The sequence below is a fragment of the Lycium ferocissimum genome, unplaced genomic scaffold (assembly GCF_029784015.1).
Source record: "Lycium ferocissimum isolate CSIRO_LF1 unplaced genomic scaffold, AGI_CSIRO_Lferr_CH_V1 ctg4237, whole genome shotgun sequence".
Taxonomy (NCBI): Eukaryota; Viridiplantae; Streptophyta; class Magnoliopsida; order Solanales; family Solanaceae; genus Lycium; species Lycium ferocissimum.
The window spans coordinates 14763-32392 of record NW_026725613.1 but is presented as its reverse complement, the minus strand read 5'-3'; the positions used below and the strand labels follow the sequence as shown (position 1 = coordinate 32392).

The window sequence follows — 17630 nt, the reverse complement described above, 5'->3', positions numbered from 1 at the left end:
TGGGGCCCCCAGCTTTGTTGCTTTCCGTTTCAGACCCATTCCTGCAAAAGATGGAGCATATTAGGCACAATTGAACATTCCACCAAACTTGTCTCTGCTTAAGATCCATCTTCTGTCTGTGGTCGTAAACTCAAAATACGGACCGTAAATCACTTTACGGTCCGTAAAATGTGACCGTAAACTGCACTTTTGCTCAGAAAACATTCTGTCCATTGTTAAAATGTTTAAATACGGACCGTAAACTACAATACGGTCCGTAAATTACGATCGTGTTTCAGACCACAGACCCAGACATCGTTTTATTTCAGGATTTCAATGCACATCTCGGTTTCACGTATTTCGGGGATGAGGTTACTCAGACTTCACCTACTTTTCTTTCACTTCTTCATAATTCCCGCAAGATTCAAGTCATTGGCGGGCAGACCAAAACCTCAAATTTTGAGTTTTGAATTATGGAATGCCCTCCGACCCATATGGTTTTCATTAACACTTATCCACGAGAATTTTCAGAATCTACCATATTAGTCCCCTCACAAGATCATTAACCAAGGTAAACATTCATTTAATTTCAAAATCCTAGCCTACTCAAGTCCTACCACCCAGTTTACCCCAAATGCTGAATCATAAGAGATAGAGAGTCAATCATACCTGTTATTGCTGACCTAACAGAGCACAATCAACAAATGGACAATAACCACAACTTTAATTTCAGCCAAATCCAAACCTAGGGCAGAGAGATACGAAAATTTGATGAAAGTGGGTTTGCTTGGTGGGTGTGGAGTGTGTCTTTATGGTGAGTGGAGTGATAGGAGATGATCAGTTGGTGAGGAAATCGTGGGGGAGATGGAGAGACGATCGTGGGAATGGAGGGAATATGAGAAGGGTGACTGTTCTCTGCCCTTAAATTAAAGCGCTGAACCTTTTTTTGTAATTTTTTTTTTTTAAACGCTTCATGAGAGTTCACGAGCTGGTTTACGGACCGTATTGTGAAATACGGTCCGTCTTTAGCAGTCGTAAACTTCCAATGTGCATTACAGGGCCTACTGTTTTGCAACATTGTTAAATACGCCCTAGTTTACGAGCCGTATTGTGAAATACGGTCCGTAAACTGCAGGCGAGTTTTACAATGTTGCGAGACAGTTTCGTACACATGCACTTACCTGCCTTTCAGCAATATTTTCTGCAATGTATTCCTGCACCGAAACAACCATTACCCTATATGTAATAATAAAAAAAAAATAGAAAGAAAAATAAACATTACACTTGGGTTGCCTCCCAAGAAGCGCTTGATTTAACGTCGCGGCACGACGGTGGTGACCACTCACTCCTTATCTTGGTACACCAGATCATCGTTCGTTCCAAGGTGTTTCAACCTGTAGCGATCAACGATCCTATCCTCCGAAATCATGCCATGGTAGTGCTTCAACCTCTGCCCATTCACCTTAAATGTCCGAGTGCCATCTCCGGACCTCAACTCAACCGCCCCATGGGGAGAAGCACCTACCACCTCAAATGGACCAGACCACCTAGATTTAAGCTTACCCGGTAGCAACTTCAGCCGAGAGTTAAACAGTAGTACAGAGTCACCCTTGTAGAACTCTCGCTTCAGAATCTTTTTGTCATGGTATTGCTTCATCTTCTCTTTGTAAAGGGCTGCACTCTCATAGGCTTGGTACCGAAATTCATCCATCTCATTTAATTGAAACAACCGCAGCTTGGTTGCTTCCTCCCAATCCATGTTTAGTTTCTTCAGCGCCCACATAGCTTTGTGTTCAAGCTCAACCGGCAAATGACAAGCTTTCCCAAATACAAGCTTGAAAGGTGAAGTCCCAATCGGAGTTTTGAACGCGGTCCGGTATGCCCATAGAGCATCATCGAGCTTGCGGGCCCAGTCAGTCCTATTGGCATTTACCGTTTTTGCTAGAATGCTCTTGATCTCCCTATTGGACACTTCAACTTGCCCACTTGTCTGAGGATGATAAGGTGTTGCCACCCTATGTTTTACGCCATATTTCTCCATCAGTCCCGCGAAGGCTCTGTTACAAAAGTGGGATCCACCATCGCTGATAATAGCCCTTGGAGTACCAAAACGAGTAAATATGTTCTTCTTGAGGAACCCCATCACACTCTTAGCCTCATTGTTAGGCAAAGCAACCGCTTCTACCCATTTTGACACATAGTCCACAGCAACCAAGATATATTTCATGCCACCCGAACTTACAAAGGGTCCCATGAAGTCAATCCCCCAGACATCAAACACTTCTACCTCCATAGACAAAATTCATAGGCATCTCTTGCCTTCTGCCGATATTCCCTTGCCGCTGACATTGATCACAGGATCGAACCAGTAGATTAGCATCCTGAAAAATGGTCGGCCAGTAATAGCCACACTCCAGTACCTTAGCCGCAGTCCGGTTCCCGCTGTGATGACCCCCAACAGGAGAGTCATGGCACGCCTTCAGAATTTCCATTGCTTCACTTTCCGGAACACAACGCCGAATGATGTTGTCAGCGCATGTTCGGAATAGATAGGGCTCGTCCCAATAGTACTGTCGAGCATCCCGCAAGAATTTCTTCTTTTGGTAGGCCTTGATATCTTCTGGAACTATACCCGTTACCAAATAATTCGCAATATCAGCATACCATGGTGCTATCTCCATCGACACAGCTAACACTCTCTCGTCAGGAAAAGCATCATCAATATCAAGCTCATGAGAGGGTCTCCCAGCCTCCTCAAGTCGAGAGAGATGGTCAGCAACTTGGTTTTCCGTGCCCTTCCGGTCTTTTACCTCAAAATCAAATTCCTGCAACAAAAGCACCCATCTGATTAGTCGTGGCTTTGCTTCCTTCTTCGCCATGAGGTATCTCAAGGCTGCATGATCTGTATAAACCACGACTTTGGACCCCAACAAGTAGGCCCGGAATTTCTCAAAGGCAAACACAATGGCAAGCAGCTCTTGCTCTGTCACTGTGTAATTCATTTGGGCAGCATTCAATGTTCTGCTAGCATAATAGATCGGGTGCATAATTTTATTGTGCCTCTGCCCAAGCACAGCACCTATTGCAAAACCACTAGCATCACACATCAGTTCAAATGGCAAAGACCAGTCAGGAGCAACAATAATAGGGGCCGTAGTAAGACGCTCTTTCAACTCATCAAATGCCTTTCGGCACTTATCATCGAATACAAACTTCGCCTCTTTTTCAAGAAGCTTGCACATAGGGTTAGCAATCTTGGAGAAATCTTTGATGAAGCGCCTGTAGAACCCAGCATGTCCCAAAAAACTGCGGACACCTTTGACTGAGATCGGGGGTGGGAGTTTCGCAATCACATCAATTTTCGCTTGATCTACCTCAATTCCCTTTTCAGAGATTTTGTGACCAAGGACTATTCCTTCCTTCACCATGAAATGGCACTTCTCCCAATTCAGAACGAGATTGGTCTCCTCACACCTTTTCAGCACTTGACCCAGATGGCCAAGACAATCATCAAACGAATCCCCCACGACAGAGAAGTCATCCATGAACACCTCCAAGTAATCCTCTACCATATCAGAGAAAATTGACATCATGCACCTCTGGAAAGTGGCTGGTGCATTACACAACCCAAAAGGCATTCGGCTGAATGCAAAAGTCCCATAAGGGCATGTAAACGTAGTCTTCTCCTGATCTTCCAAGGCAATATTGATCTGATTGTAGCCCGAATAGCCATCAAGGAAACAATAGTAAGAACGCCCCGCTAGCCTATCAAGCATTTGATCAATAAAGGGCAGGGGGAAATGATCCTTGCATGTGGCTGTGTTGAGCTTGCGATAATCCATGCAAACTCTCCATCCGGTTACGGTTCTAGTCGGGATCAACTCATTCTTTGCATTTGGCACCACAGTGATGCCGCCCTTTTTAGGGACACATTGGACTGGGCTCACCCATTTACTATCAGCAATTGGGTAAACCACTCCAGCATCCAACCATTTAATGATCTCCTTCTTGACTACCTCTTGCATATTCTCGTTTAGTCGCCTCTGATGCTCAACACTCGGTTTGCTACCTTCTTCCAACTGAATTTTATGCTCACAGATACCAGATGGAATACCTCGAATGTCTGCTATGGTCCACCCAATAGCACGCCTGTACCCCCTCAACACCTCCAAAAGCTGCAAAACCTGTTCGTCGGTCAATAGAGCTGACACAATCACTGGCAATGTATTGTCTGGACCCAGGAACTCATACTTCAGATGTGAGGGAAGCTGTTTAAGCTCCAATTTAGGTGGCTCAATGATCGAAGGCTTTGCTGGAGGAGTTGCTCTATTTTCCAGATCAAGATTCAGCCTCTTTGGTTGGTATGAGTATGATCCCAACCCAACAAGCGAATTTACTGTCTCCACATAACCTTCCATATCTTCAGCGTCAAAATTAACGAGAATACCAGCTAGAGCTTCACCCAAACTTTCTTCTTCCATCTTGAACTCCACTGCTTCATCAATAACATCAACCGAATCAATTACCGAAATGCTCTCGTAAGCACTGGGTAACTTCATCCCTTGTCCGGCCTGAAAAGTCACTTCTTCATTGTTGACTCGGAACTTGATTTCATTTTTCTCCGAATCCATCAGAGCCCTCCCTGTAGCAAGGAAAGGTCTCCCCAGAATAATTGGAATGTCCCTATCAACAGCACAATCAAGAATTACAAAATCAGCGGGCAACATAAAATCACCAACCCGCACAAATACATCATCAACCACCCCAACAGGTCTCTTGATAGACCTATCAGCCATTTGTAACCTCATAGTAGTCGGCCTTGGCATCCCCAAACCTGATTGTTTGTATATAGCCAGGGGCATCAAATTAATACTCGCCCCATTATCACACAAAGCGCGAGCAAAATCATGGTGCCCAATAGAACAAGGAATGGTGAACGCCCCAGGATCTCCCTTTTTCTGAACAGTTGTGGTTGAGATGATGGAACTCACAGTGTGAGTCAAACTTACGGTTTCATGTTGAACCGTTTTCTTCTTGGTCAGCAAATCCTTCACATATTTAGCAAAACCGGGCATCTCCTTGACAGCATCCAGGAAGGGGAAGTTAAGAGATAACTGCTTCAGCTGATCATGAAACTTCTCGAACTTAGCATCTTCCTTCTTCTTTACCAACCTCTGAGGAAAGGGTGGTGTAGATTTGAAAAGCTGAGTCAAAGGGCGGAGAGCCCCTTTCACAGGCTGCTTGCTCGTGTTCTCAGCTGTTTTTGCAATCTCCGGAATATCAGCAACCTTCTTGTCAGTAGCATTCTCAGCAACAATAATGGGTGCTTCAGCCTGCACCTCATCCTCTTCATCTATCGGCTCAAGATCAATCACCTTCTCATTAGCCCCTCGGAGTGTTTTACCACTCCTAGTAGTGATGGCAAACACGCTGTCTACACCGCCTCCCCCATTCTTTGGATTTGGAATAGTGTCACTCGGAAGGCCTCCCTTTCTAGGAGGGTGTTGCTCTCTAGAAATATCCCTCATCTGTGACTCAAGCTTCTGAATAGCTGCTGTATGGGAACCCACGGTCTCTGTCAGCCCAGATAAAGTTCTCTCAGACTTAGACTGATTTGCCAGAATCTTCTCAAGCATTGCTTCAACCTTTGAACTACCTTGATCTGTTGACTGCCCTTTTGGTGGTATATAAGGATTGGAACTCTTGTTCCCAAAGTTGTTACTGTTGTTGTAGCTCCCTTGGTTCGCACCACCATAATTATTGTTGTAGTTCCCAGAGTTGTTATAAGCACCTTGACCTTGTTGAGGTCTCCATTGATTCTGACTCTGAAAACCACCCTGGTAATTCTGTCTCTGGTAACCCCCTTGAGAGTTATTCACATAATTAGCATCTTCAATCTGCATAGGGGGTCCTTCATGGAACGGACCATCTTGAGCCTGGTACATCCCTTTTTGTAAGACTGCCTCTTCCTCACAAACATTTACCTTCTTGATCTGGGATTCATCGAACTTCTTCGTCAGCAAGGAAATATTTGTTGCAAGTTCTACCAAGGTTTGCTGAGTATCTTGATTCTCCTTCACTATATTCTGGATCATAGCACTACCGAACGGTACCACATCAGAATTGTTTGAGTGCCAAGCCTGATTATGAGTTGTCAGCTTGTTAAGTATGGTGGTCACCCGTCGATAAGACTTGTTCATAAAACAACCCTCAGCTGCATTATTCGCAACTGACTGCGACACTGGATCCAACCCTCGGTAGAACTTCTCCATTAATATGTTCTCCGAAAAACCATGATTTGGGCTCTTCTGCAAATAATCCTTGAATCGCTCCCATGCTTCATATAATTGTTCCCCCTGTCGCTGCTTGAATTCATAAATCTTGTCCCGAATTTCAGCCTTCTTGCTAGGAGGGTACCATTTTGTGAGAAACGCAGCCACCATCTCTGCCCATGTAGTGATCGAATTTCTGGGCAGCTTCTCGAACCATGTTCTTGCCTCTCCAGCCAAGGAATATTTGAATAACCTCAACCGAATAGCATCTTGTGGAACATTATTCTGGATGTGATTACCACACACATCCACAAAATTTTGCAAATGACGTTGAGGGTCATTCTCGGTAGAATTCTGAAAGTACCCCTCAAGCTTCAATAACTGATATAGAGAGGAATCAATTTTCACAGACGCTGCTCCAACTCGAGGCTGAACAATAGCAGATGCATAATCCTCCTCTGGAACAAGCTCAGCGAACACATTCTCTTCATCTGACTCATTCGCCGGATTGATCAACCGATTCCCCTGGTTACCAGCACGTTGATTTCTTGATTCTGATTCATATTCACCTGGTTTACACAGAGTAGAAAACAAGGTGTGATGGAATAAGCAAAAGACTTCAATAAAGCAAACACTATTTAGTAATTTCAAAACCGTATTCCCGGCAAGAATGGCGCCAAAATTTGATACGCTCAAATTACACCTGTTAATGGTATAACGCGGACGTTGTCAAATATAGTAACCCAACAAGGTTGGGGTCGAATCCCACAGGGAATATGGTGTGAAAAGTTTACTAAAATCGTAGATGCTAAATTTTAGGTCTAATATCTTAATCCGATGAGTTTTGGCAAAGGTTGGTTTTTTATAACTAATTGCTAATCTATTGATTTGGTGGAAGTTTATGGTAAAAGAAACTAAGGTTGTGTCCCCGTTAGATAGGGTGTATGATCATGGGTATTGATCTTGATATACTTCTAATGGATCATTATATGAATGCACTTAATCTCTATGTGAATCTCTACTATTTCCCAATAAATAAAGATTATGTCTTTCTATGATTTTCCCAAATATAAGAAAGTGGTTATGAAGAATGATTAATCATGCCAAGTAAATTCTTCTTATTCCTAAGTGAATTTATTAAACAAAGTTTAATGCTTTGAGTTCTTGTTGTTTATTCTTACCAACCCTAATTATTTTCCCAAATAAATCAAGGTTTGTGGCTTTAATCAATGTTTGCAACCATTAATTATGAATGAAGAATGAAGAATAAACAAACCCTAATAATCCATTATTTGTATATCAATCACAACCCAATCACAAAACACCCATCAATTGGGTTCACAACCCTAGTAAGGGAAATTAGCTACTCATGACAAAGAACAAGAAACAAGAAATTGAAGAATTCATAATTGCTTACTTTGAATAAAAGAGGAATTGAGAATAATTGGATTGATGTTAGAACCTTCAAAAACTTGAGAGTATTTTATGTTCTAAGTCAAAAACTAAAAATATGAGAACTCCCGTAATAAAACCCTACAATGGACTATTTATAGGTTTGGAAAATACACAAGTTACTGATTTGCACTTTAGTCCGTCGGTTTAAATACGGTCCGTAAATCACTTTACGGACCGTAAAGTGGTTTAGAGCCCGGTCGTCTTCTCAATTCCCGTGAAATCTCAATCTTCTAAAGTACGGACCGTAAAGTGGTTTACGGTCCGTAAACCTCTCGTCGTCTTTCAGCTTCCAAAAGTCAGACTTTCTGCCAACTGCTCGACTGGTTAAATACGAGATGGAATACGGACCGTAAACTGAAATACGGTCCGTAAAATGAGCTCGTAAATCACCAGCTTTTCAACTTGAGTTTCTGGTTCTCTTATTCTTTAACACGACCATGGAATACGGCCCGTATTGTGGAATACGGTCCGTAAACTGCATTTACGACATGTTCTTGCACTTCAACTGTGATCAAGTCAAATCTGTCCCTTTTCCTAAAAAACACTAGAAAACACGTAAAATCACTAGAAAACACGTAAAATCACATAGACTCGCTTAAAAACAAGTAAAACTTATAGCTAAAAAGCATCGATTGTGGCGTAAAATCACGCCAAGCCAAAATTTGAGATGAACCAACATATCAAGAATGCGCTAAAGAAAAGTGAGAATGGACTAAATGCAAGTATATTATGAGACAAATGTGAAAAAGGAGGCATGACAACATGATGAAGGTTTAGCGAATCAGGGAGAATAAGTTTCGCCAATGCGATACGTTGTATTCAGGACTATGACTCGAATCACTCACGCCGAAGACATTTTAGGTACATTTAGATATGCAGTAAAGTACTCCAAGGGGTAACAGAAGGAGTAAGAAAGGTGACATAAAATAATCACTCAGAATAATAAGTCACTAGCAAGGAAATACTACTGCAAATCATCTGGGCGATACCATTGGTGGAATTATGATGATATTGTAAGGAATTAAGGAGTCCGATCAAGGAATTAAAAGGATATGATAGGGTGTGTATACAAGGTCGACTAGTACAGAAAGGGATAATCTAAAATAGCACCAGAGAAGCAAGCAAGAAAGGTGTCATATCTGAACAAGAGAGTTTGTCTACTAGTAGAGAAATAAAGAGTAAGTAAAAAGGGTACAACAATTAGGGGTACTTATAGATCGGCAGGGAGCCGTAGCAATCAACTTTAATGGGAATAGGACGATAACTGAATATCAGCTAACCACTGGTTACATATAGAAGGGCATAACAATATGGAACTAATGAATGAGTTCGATAAAGAATTAGGAGAATATGAAAGAAGACTAGTGAGCCCAAAGTATAAGAGCATGGAGATTGGGAACTAAAGGAGGACAACCATTTCAAGAAATTAATGATAGCATCTTAAGTTCGCAAGCTACAACATTCGAGGACGAATGTTTTTAAGGGCGGAGGAATGTTACACCCCGATAATTTTCGCGTCGTTTGCGTTGTGAGTAAACTAACGAAGGCTCAGAGGGGTCATGGAACCCTTATAAGGTTAAGGAATACTCTTAACAAGTGTTAAGTAAGTGCATCAAGGTTCCGGGATCAAGCAAATTGAAGAAAATAAGTTTGTCAAAAATTTGAAAAAAAGTTGGTAGAATTTTGCACAGATATTTTAGGTCAACTTTAGAGGGTATATCGCCTAGTATATCAGGAGTTTTGAGGTGAAACAGAAGCCTAAATTGAATTTCAAGAAGTCTAGTTTCCAACGCAACAAACCTTTCGTCAATATGACATCGGAGTAGGGAATTATGGGCATTCTAAGATAAGCCTGTAAGCTGTCAAATGGCTTCCCCGCGGGCCCCGCTTGGAAAGTCGGTGGAACCGACTTTCAAAGGATATAAATACCCTATTATTCCCCTTTTTTCATAATTTACACTTTTTGTGAGTTCTAGACACATCCATACACTTCTCTTAAACACTTATAACCCCTTAAATCAAGAATTCAACAAGATTAAACCAAACTAGTCCATGAAAAGTGATTGTTCTTGTTTATACTTGATGTTGTGTTGAGTCTGGTCTTGAAGAATGTTGGTGTGGCTAAAGTTCTTCAAGTATAAGGTATGTTTTTCATCCTATCTCTTATGTTGAGTTGATTTGAAGGTTTAGCAAGTCTTAAAAGTGAAAATAGTTATGGAGGAAAGGTCATAAAGTGTTGTATTGTAGTTGTCGAGTTTATGGACTGTTTTGAGCATGTTGTGGCTGTGTTGTTAAGCTAATTTCCATGTATATGGATGGTATCTAATGTTGCTGGTGTGTTGATGAGACTATGCTCCTTGATTGGGAAGAAAGGAAATGTATATTGTTATTGTATATTGATATACTTCTTGTAAGGGCAGTAAAAGGAGTATTCAAGGACTTTTGTAAGTTTGTTGTTGTTATTGTGGGTTGTTGTATATGTTTTGGAATTTTGAGGAAGTAGATAATATAGGGGAAATGCTATCCGATTTTCGTTGGCTCATTTATTAGTCTAGTTTGATCTTCTGAGAGTTTCAGTGGCTTGACCTTGGTATGAATTATCTTGAATGTAGCTTTGTAAGTTTGGAAGGATAAGCGTTAAGTAGTTAAGGAAACGAGAAGGTATGTTAAGGCTAAACCCTTTCTTTCTAAAGGCATGATTCTTTTCTTATGAATCCATACATGCTTTCCATAACATCCTTATTCCCAAAAAGCTAGAAGTTCATGATTCTCAAAATTCTTATGATGCCAAAGATAGATGTTTTCCATGATGATAATGATGATGATGATGATTCCATTTTTGGGGATTCCAAAGCTTATGGATTTGATGCTATTGTGAGATTATTGAGCTTATTTCACGATTTCCTTAATTTTATTCATTGTTGTTGATCTCACCTTATGATATTTGTCCCTTCAAGGTGAGATGTAGTGATGATAATTGTTCCATAATATAATCAGAGGCTACCAACCTTACGTCACTCCGATAGAGTTGTGGCTTTTAATCGGACTCTCATACATGCTTTATATATATGTAAGTATTTTCTTTCACATAGCGCCTTAATGGCCGGGAAAGATACTATATATATAACACCGTGCCTACATGGCCGGGAAGACACCACTAGTCGGTGGCGTGAGATGATTACCCAGGATGCGGGAGGCCCGAACGCGGGTTAATGATGATAACACCGTGCCTATATGGCCAGGCAGCATAACACCGTACCTATATGGTTGGGCAGTTTATATATAAATATGCAGTTTATATATATAATGTTGATTTAAAAAGTTAAAGTTGGCATGCATGGTATCCGCCTTATGAGGCAATCAGATGTACAGGTTATCCTTATCTCATGTTATGTTCCACATTTCTTGTTATATTGTTATTCATGCCTTACATACTCAGTACCTTATTCGTACCGACATCCTTTTATTTGTGGACGCTGCGCTCATGCTCGCAGGTAGGCAGGAAGACGGATCAGATCCGTAGGTGCTTTATCAACGGATTCTCAGGAGCACTCCACTTACTTCGGAGCTGCAATGTGTTTAGTATTGGTCCTTATGGTCGCTTTCATCCTATGTGGAGGCTCGTAGACATGTGTGTGTACAGTTAGACATTTTATAACCCTACCGGTTCGTATTGTTGTATGATATTTTAGTAGCCTTGTCGGCTGGTGAAGATAGGCATAGTTGTTGAGGAGTATATAGAGATGTACCGTTATGTTGTGATGTATGTCCTTACAGATTATGATATCCATGAGCTATCTTTACGGCCCACCCAGAAATGATTATGAGATGTATTCTTAGAGGTGCTCGGTATGTTAGCACCGGGTGCTCGTCATGGCCCCCGGGTTGGGTCGTGACAACACGATTCATCAAGTCCATGAATACAGCTGGAGCATTAGTTAACTTGAATGACATGACACGGAACTCATAGTGCCCATATCTAGTCCTGAATGCCGTCTTCGAAATGTCTTCCTCTTTCACCCTAACCTGATGATATCCCGATCTTAAATCTATCTTCGAGAAATATCTGGCACCCTACAGCTGATCAAATAAATCATCAATCCTCGGAAGTGGATACTTATTCTTTACAGTCACCTTATTCAATTGCATGTAATCAATAAACATTCTCAAAGAGCCATCCTTCTTTCTTACAAATAATACCGGCTTTCCCCACGACGATGTACTGGGCCTAATAAAGCTCTTCTCGAGTAAATCCTTCAATTGCTCATTCAATTCTTTCAACTCCGCATGTGCCATTCTATAAGAAGGAATAGATATTAGCTGAGTATCTGGCAATAGATCGATGGTAAAAGCAATCTCCCATTTCGGTGGAATGCCTGGAAGCTCATTTGGAAATACCTTTGGAAACTCATTGACCACAGGGACAGATTGAAGGGTCGGTGACTCTGCTTGCACATTCTGGACCCGAACTAGGTGATAAATATACCTTTTTTCGATCATCTTCCTTGCCTTGAGGTAGGAAATAAACCTACCCCACGGCGAAGGAGCATTACCCTTCCACTCTAGGACTGGCTTGTCAGGAAACTGGAATCGAACTATCTTTGTTCTGCAATCGACATTATCATAACAGGAAGCCAACCAATCTATACCCATAACAACATCAAAATCAATCAAATCTAATTAAATCAAATCTTCTAGGGTATGGCGATTACAACCAATCACAACACAGCCTCGATATACTCGCCTAGCTATAAGTGGATCACCAACTGGCATAGACACCTCAAATGGTTTGATCGATTCAGGCTCTATCTCAAACTTGCCAGCAGCAAATGGAGTAACATATGATAAGATGGAACCTGGATCAATTAGTGCGTATACATCATAGGAGGGCGATAATATACACCAACAAAATCGAGAAGACGTCACGATCATGTCAGCATCGGTGAGTGCAAGACGCGGTGCGAGAGCCCGCTCGAGCTAGATGCTCTACTCCTCCCTCTACCACCTCCTGCTGGTGTCTGCGAAACTTGCCCTGAAGGGCATGCTGATGAAGAAGAACCAGCTACGGACCTTGTAGGCTGAACAATGCCTGCACCACCCCTCATCGACGGACACTCCCTGCGTCGCGGCACCGGTGGCCACGGACATAACAAACATCTGATCCCGTTCGACATTGCCCGAGTGTAATCTACCACCACGGGTACACTGTGACTCTTAGGTGGTCTCATACGGAGCGACTCCGGTCCTATGCGAGAACCGAAGCTGCGGAATCCCGACCCACTACGAAATAAGAAGACCGATCAAATCTAGGGCCTAGAAAGCAGCGAGCGCATCCTGGCCGAATGAAATTGATATCGGGAATGCGCCTGTTGTCTCTTGTCCTCCCAGACTCACCAACCATATCCAAAGATCTAACCCCTCTTACCATAGCCCGATCACGCTCACGCTGCGGCCTCCGCTAGCGTTTACGGTCTTCCCGGATTCTGTCATATGCACGGATACGATGATATCCATGCCGATTACACCTCGGAAAATTTTTCGTTGATGTACAGTGAATAGGCTAATGAAGATCATAAAGTATATGATGTATCGATAGGTAAGAAGTAGCATTTGATGACCTTAAGTAAGATTTCAAGGACATTCGATGTTAGACGAGAAAGATTGCCAAGAGAAGGCAAAGTTTACGATAAGTATCGGAAAGAATTTATGAGTAACAAGTTAATGGTGACTTAAAGATATTATGAAGAAGAGTTATAACATCCCTTAGATTGGTATTGAGGTGTTAGACAAGTGCCAAGAAGGTTCCATAAGGATTGGAGATCAAACGAGCCGACGAGAACCAGATCGGAACCATCGGGCATTATACGGCCGGACATACGGCCGTATAAAATATACGGACCGTATGTCCAGCCGTAGGTTCAGCCAAGAATGGCATACCTCACTGGACCAAATATACGGTCCAGACATATGGCCCGTGAAAATTATACGGACCGTATGTTGGTCCGTACATTCTGGTCGGGACATATTTGTGTATTTAATGAGGATTCAAGTTCTATTTTATTTCATTTCATCTCTCACTCCCCTTCTCTCTAAAACATCTCTCCACATTTCTCCCACAAGTTTTCAAGAGAGTTAGTGTTCAACTTCATCAAACCAAGTGGATCAAGTATAAGAAACCCGTTAAAGTTCATCCAAGGCAAGAATCCAAGTGAAGGAAAAACTAGGATTTTGCTCAAGTGAGGTATTTGCACCCGAGGTTGATTCCTACACCTTATAAGGTAAGTTTTATGATTTTCCCATGTTGTTTAAAGTTTTTGGAAGTTGAAACACTTGGATTGCAAAAGAATATAAGAAATGGGTCATGAATGTGCAATAATGCCACTTTTGAATAGATGTTGGAATGAGTTATGATGCTTGATAAATTATGAATATGATCATGTTATAAATGATATTGAAAGTATGGAAATCGACATTGTATGCGAATGAACGTATTGTCGAGATATGTCCATGGTTATGGATGAATTAAAGTGAAGTGTGAAGTAAAAGTAATATGGTTGATTAAAGGCTATTGTGATGATATTATGAATGTTGTTATTGATGTTTGGTAGTTGATGTGTAGTTATAAATAAAGGAGATGCTGTCCGATTTTCTCTAGAATTAGTCATGAATGCTAAGCTATCTATTATCTAATATGAGTATGCACTTCAATGAAAGTAGAACGTGAGTCTTGAAGAAGAACGTACAAGTGATAGAATAGTTGCACGAAAAGGTATGTAAGGCTAACCATTCTTTCATAAGGCATGGTTCTTTGGCCAAATGTTCATCTTCCTACGAGTTCACGATACTCTCCAATGATCCTATCTCTAGAAGCTATTAAGCTTATGATGCCCAAATGATACGATTGTACTAAGTTCCTTATACGACGAGTAATACTCTAAGGATAGAATGTAATGAATGACGATAGTACAAAGGCTAAAGATACATATGAGCTTATATGTATGTGTGCCCATGAGAGGCTATTGTGAACCCCGAGCTTATATGGCCGGGTAGAATATAATGAATATGTATATATGTATATATATGTATGACGATGCGCGCGCGCGGTTAAGTTGGGTACGAACGACACCGAGCCTTGGTAGGGCCCGTGTACGTGAAACACCGAACCTCGTAGTCGGGTACACTATATATATACGACATCTATATAACGAATAAGCTATGTATATAACATCTATATGAGTACGATTACGCTATGTGTATGACATCTATATGAGTACGAATAAGCTATGTATATAACATCTATATGAGTACGATTATGCTATGCATATGACATCTATATGAGTACGAATATGTTAAGACCATGTAAATGCCAAGTAAGGCAGCATACGTATATGCAATGTATATGATATTGTATGAGTATGAAAGGAAATATGAATACGAATACAAAAATGGATATGAAAGGTAAATGAGTACGATATGAATGTATGTACGCGAACACGCAATAGAAATGGAACGTCCCTACTGGAAAGCAAGTAAGTGCTAGACGATGATGCTATTATCTCCCATCCTATGTTGTTTCACATGTCGACTATTATTCTTTCATATTGATATTGATCAAGCTTTACATACTCAGTACATTCTTCGTACTGACGTCCTTTTGTTTGTGGACGCTGCGTCATGCCCGCAGGTGGCCAGGGAGACATACTCGATCCATAGTTGTATTTCTCAGGGACTACATAGCAGAGCTCCACTTCATTCGGAGCTACAGCATGAATAAGACACAGTATAGTAAGAGGCATATGAATTAAAGATTTGAAGGCAAGACTGTGAATTTAAAAATGGTATGGGGCTAAACCCCAAAGGGGGGAGCGAGGAAAAGAACGCAAGTGTAGAAGTTAACGATAGACCCTAAGACGTGTCAAATAGATGATAAGCGACGATAGTAACGATGTTAAGAAATGCTTATGATCTTATATGTATATGTGCCAATATATGACTATTATGGAAACCCCGAGCTTGTATGACCGGTAGAGTACGATATATGCGTATGAATATGTATACATGATGATGAGCACGCACCACTATAGTTAGGTACGGATAACCCCGGGCCTTGGCCGGCCAAGTAGGTGAAGTACCGATTCTTTATAGTCGGGTATGTTATGTAAATGTTATATGAATGCTATGTATACGAAATCAATACGAATACGAATATGTTAAGCATGTATGATATATACGATATGTGAACGATACAAATATGAGTACAAAAATGTTACGAATATAGAAATGCGATGAATATGAGTATGTAAATAAATGTGATCATGAATAGAGATATGGCTATGAACACAAATATGTGTATAGATGTGGATATCTGTATATGTATAGGTGTATACGCACATTAATCAGCCAAGAGCGGTGATGCGATTTGCAAGCAATTATACTTCGCTAATGAAACCCAGCGAGATAGAGTTGCAAACCATGTAAGATTTGATGCCATTATGGGGTAAGGAAGGGGGATGCATTAAATGAAGTGTAATAATTAGAGTATCTGAACACCCCTATTTCCATCATTACTCATATGTTATGTCCCCTATTTGTGAAACAAAATATTGGACCCCCACGAGAAAATCGTACTTATTTCAAAATTTAAGAGCCGAGATGAGGAAACACTGGGATGATAAGGTATGGCTACTTTTCTTTTACACAAATGGGTCGTGTGTGGCCAAGCTATATTGTTATTGTGTTGTAGCCCTGTGAGGCAATGATTTTTATGGGCTGTTGTGACAGGAGGATAGTGCCATATTACAGGGAAAACTCTGGCAAAATTTTTCTAGAATCCCCGAGTGTCGAACATTCGAGGACGAATGTTCCAAAAGGGGGGAAGAATGTGACACCTCGGAATTTTTCCGTACTTGAGTGACGAGTAGAACGATGAAGAGCTTGAGTATATGATGTGTCGTTAAGTCGGAAATGGCCAATCATGAATTTTGTGGAAATAATAAAGTTGCGAAAATTCTACCTGCGGGTCGATATAGTGCACAATACGGCTCCGTAAAGTGATTTACGGACCGTATAGTGCGATCGTCCCTCCAAGCTCAAAAAAATCTCAAGTTTCGTTATGTAAAAAGGTTAAATACGGTCCAAGATACGGCCCGTAAACTAGTGTACTCGCCCCGTGAACCAGACCGTAAACTGCCACATTCCTCAACCAAACTTTCTGTTTTTCTTAAGCTTAAACACGTGCATGGAGGACGGACCGTAAACCAGAATACGGTCCGTAAACTGTGGTTTACGACCACTGTTCATCCCGACAATAATTCATTAAAGATCAGATTTTGGGATTTTTAAAAAGGGACTTAAGCTCATTTCACTTCATTTTTCTTCAAGGCACTTCAAGAAACCTCTAGAGAGTTCCACACATTTCACTCATGAGAAATCCCTAGAAATCAAGGATCAATAACAAGAAATCAAGAGAATCAAGTAGAGGAAACCCATTAAAAGTCTTCCAAGTCAAGAAATCCCAAGAGAGTTGAACTATGGTTTTGGGTTAAGGGTGAATCACCACTCCAAGCTTATTCCTCCATCATTTAAGGTAAGTTTCATGAACTTTACATGCTATTTGAAGTATTATTGAGCTAAGATTCATGGATTGTAGAAGCGTACAACAAATGGGTCATTAAATGGATGAATAATGTCATTAGTGATTAGTAGTGGATTGAATCGTGGAAACGAATATGTTGAGGATATAAATATGTTATAAATGACCTATAGAACATGAAATGAGCATTGGATATGAAGGAATACGACGATGGATTTTTAGTCATGATTATGGGGAATTGAAGTGAGATTATGAAATGCAAATAAGATGAATGAATGACGATTGTTGTTAACGATATTGTGATGATTATTATGAATGTTGGGAGTTGATAT

At 41.0% G+C, this 17630-nt stretch overlaps 1 non-coding gene and 1 pseudogene across 1 annotated transcript; one reads left to right on the top strand and one right to left on the bottom strand.

Moving 5' to 3' along the window:
* Positions 1-638: 638 nt before the first annotated feature.
* On the bottom strand, positions 639-12811 carry LOC132044355 (uncharacterized; annotated as a pseudogene).
* LOC132044358 (small nucleolar RNA R71) lies at positions 6268-6373 on the top strand. The gene has a single exon (XR_009412125.1). It is a non-coding gene; the product is annotated as a small nucleolar RNA R71 (small nucleolar RNA).
* Positions 12812-17630: the final 4819 nt, after the last annotated feature.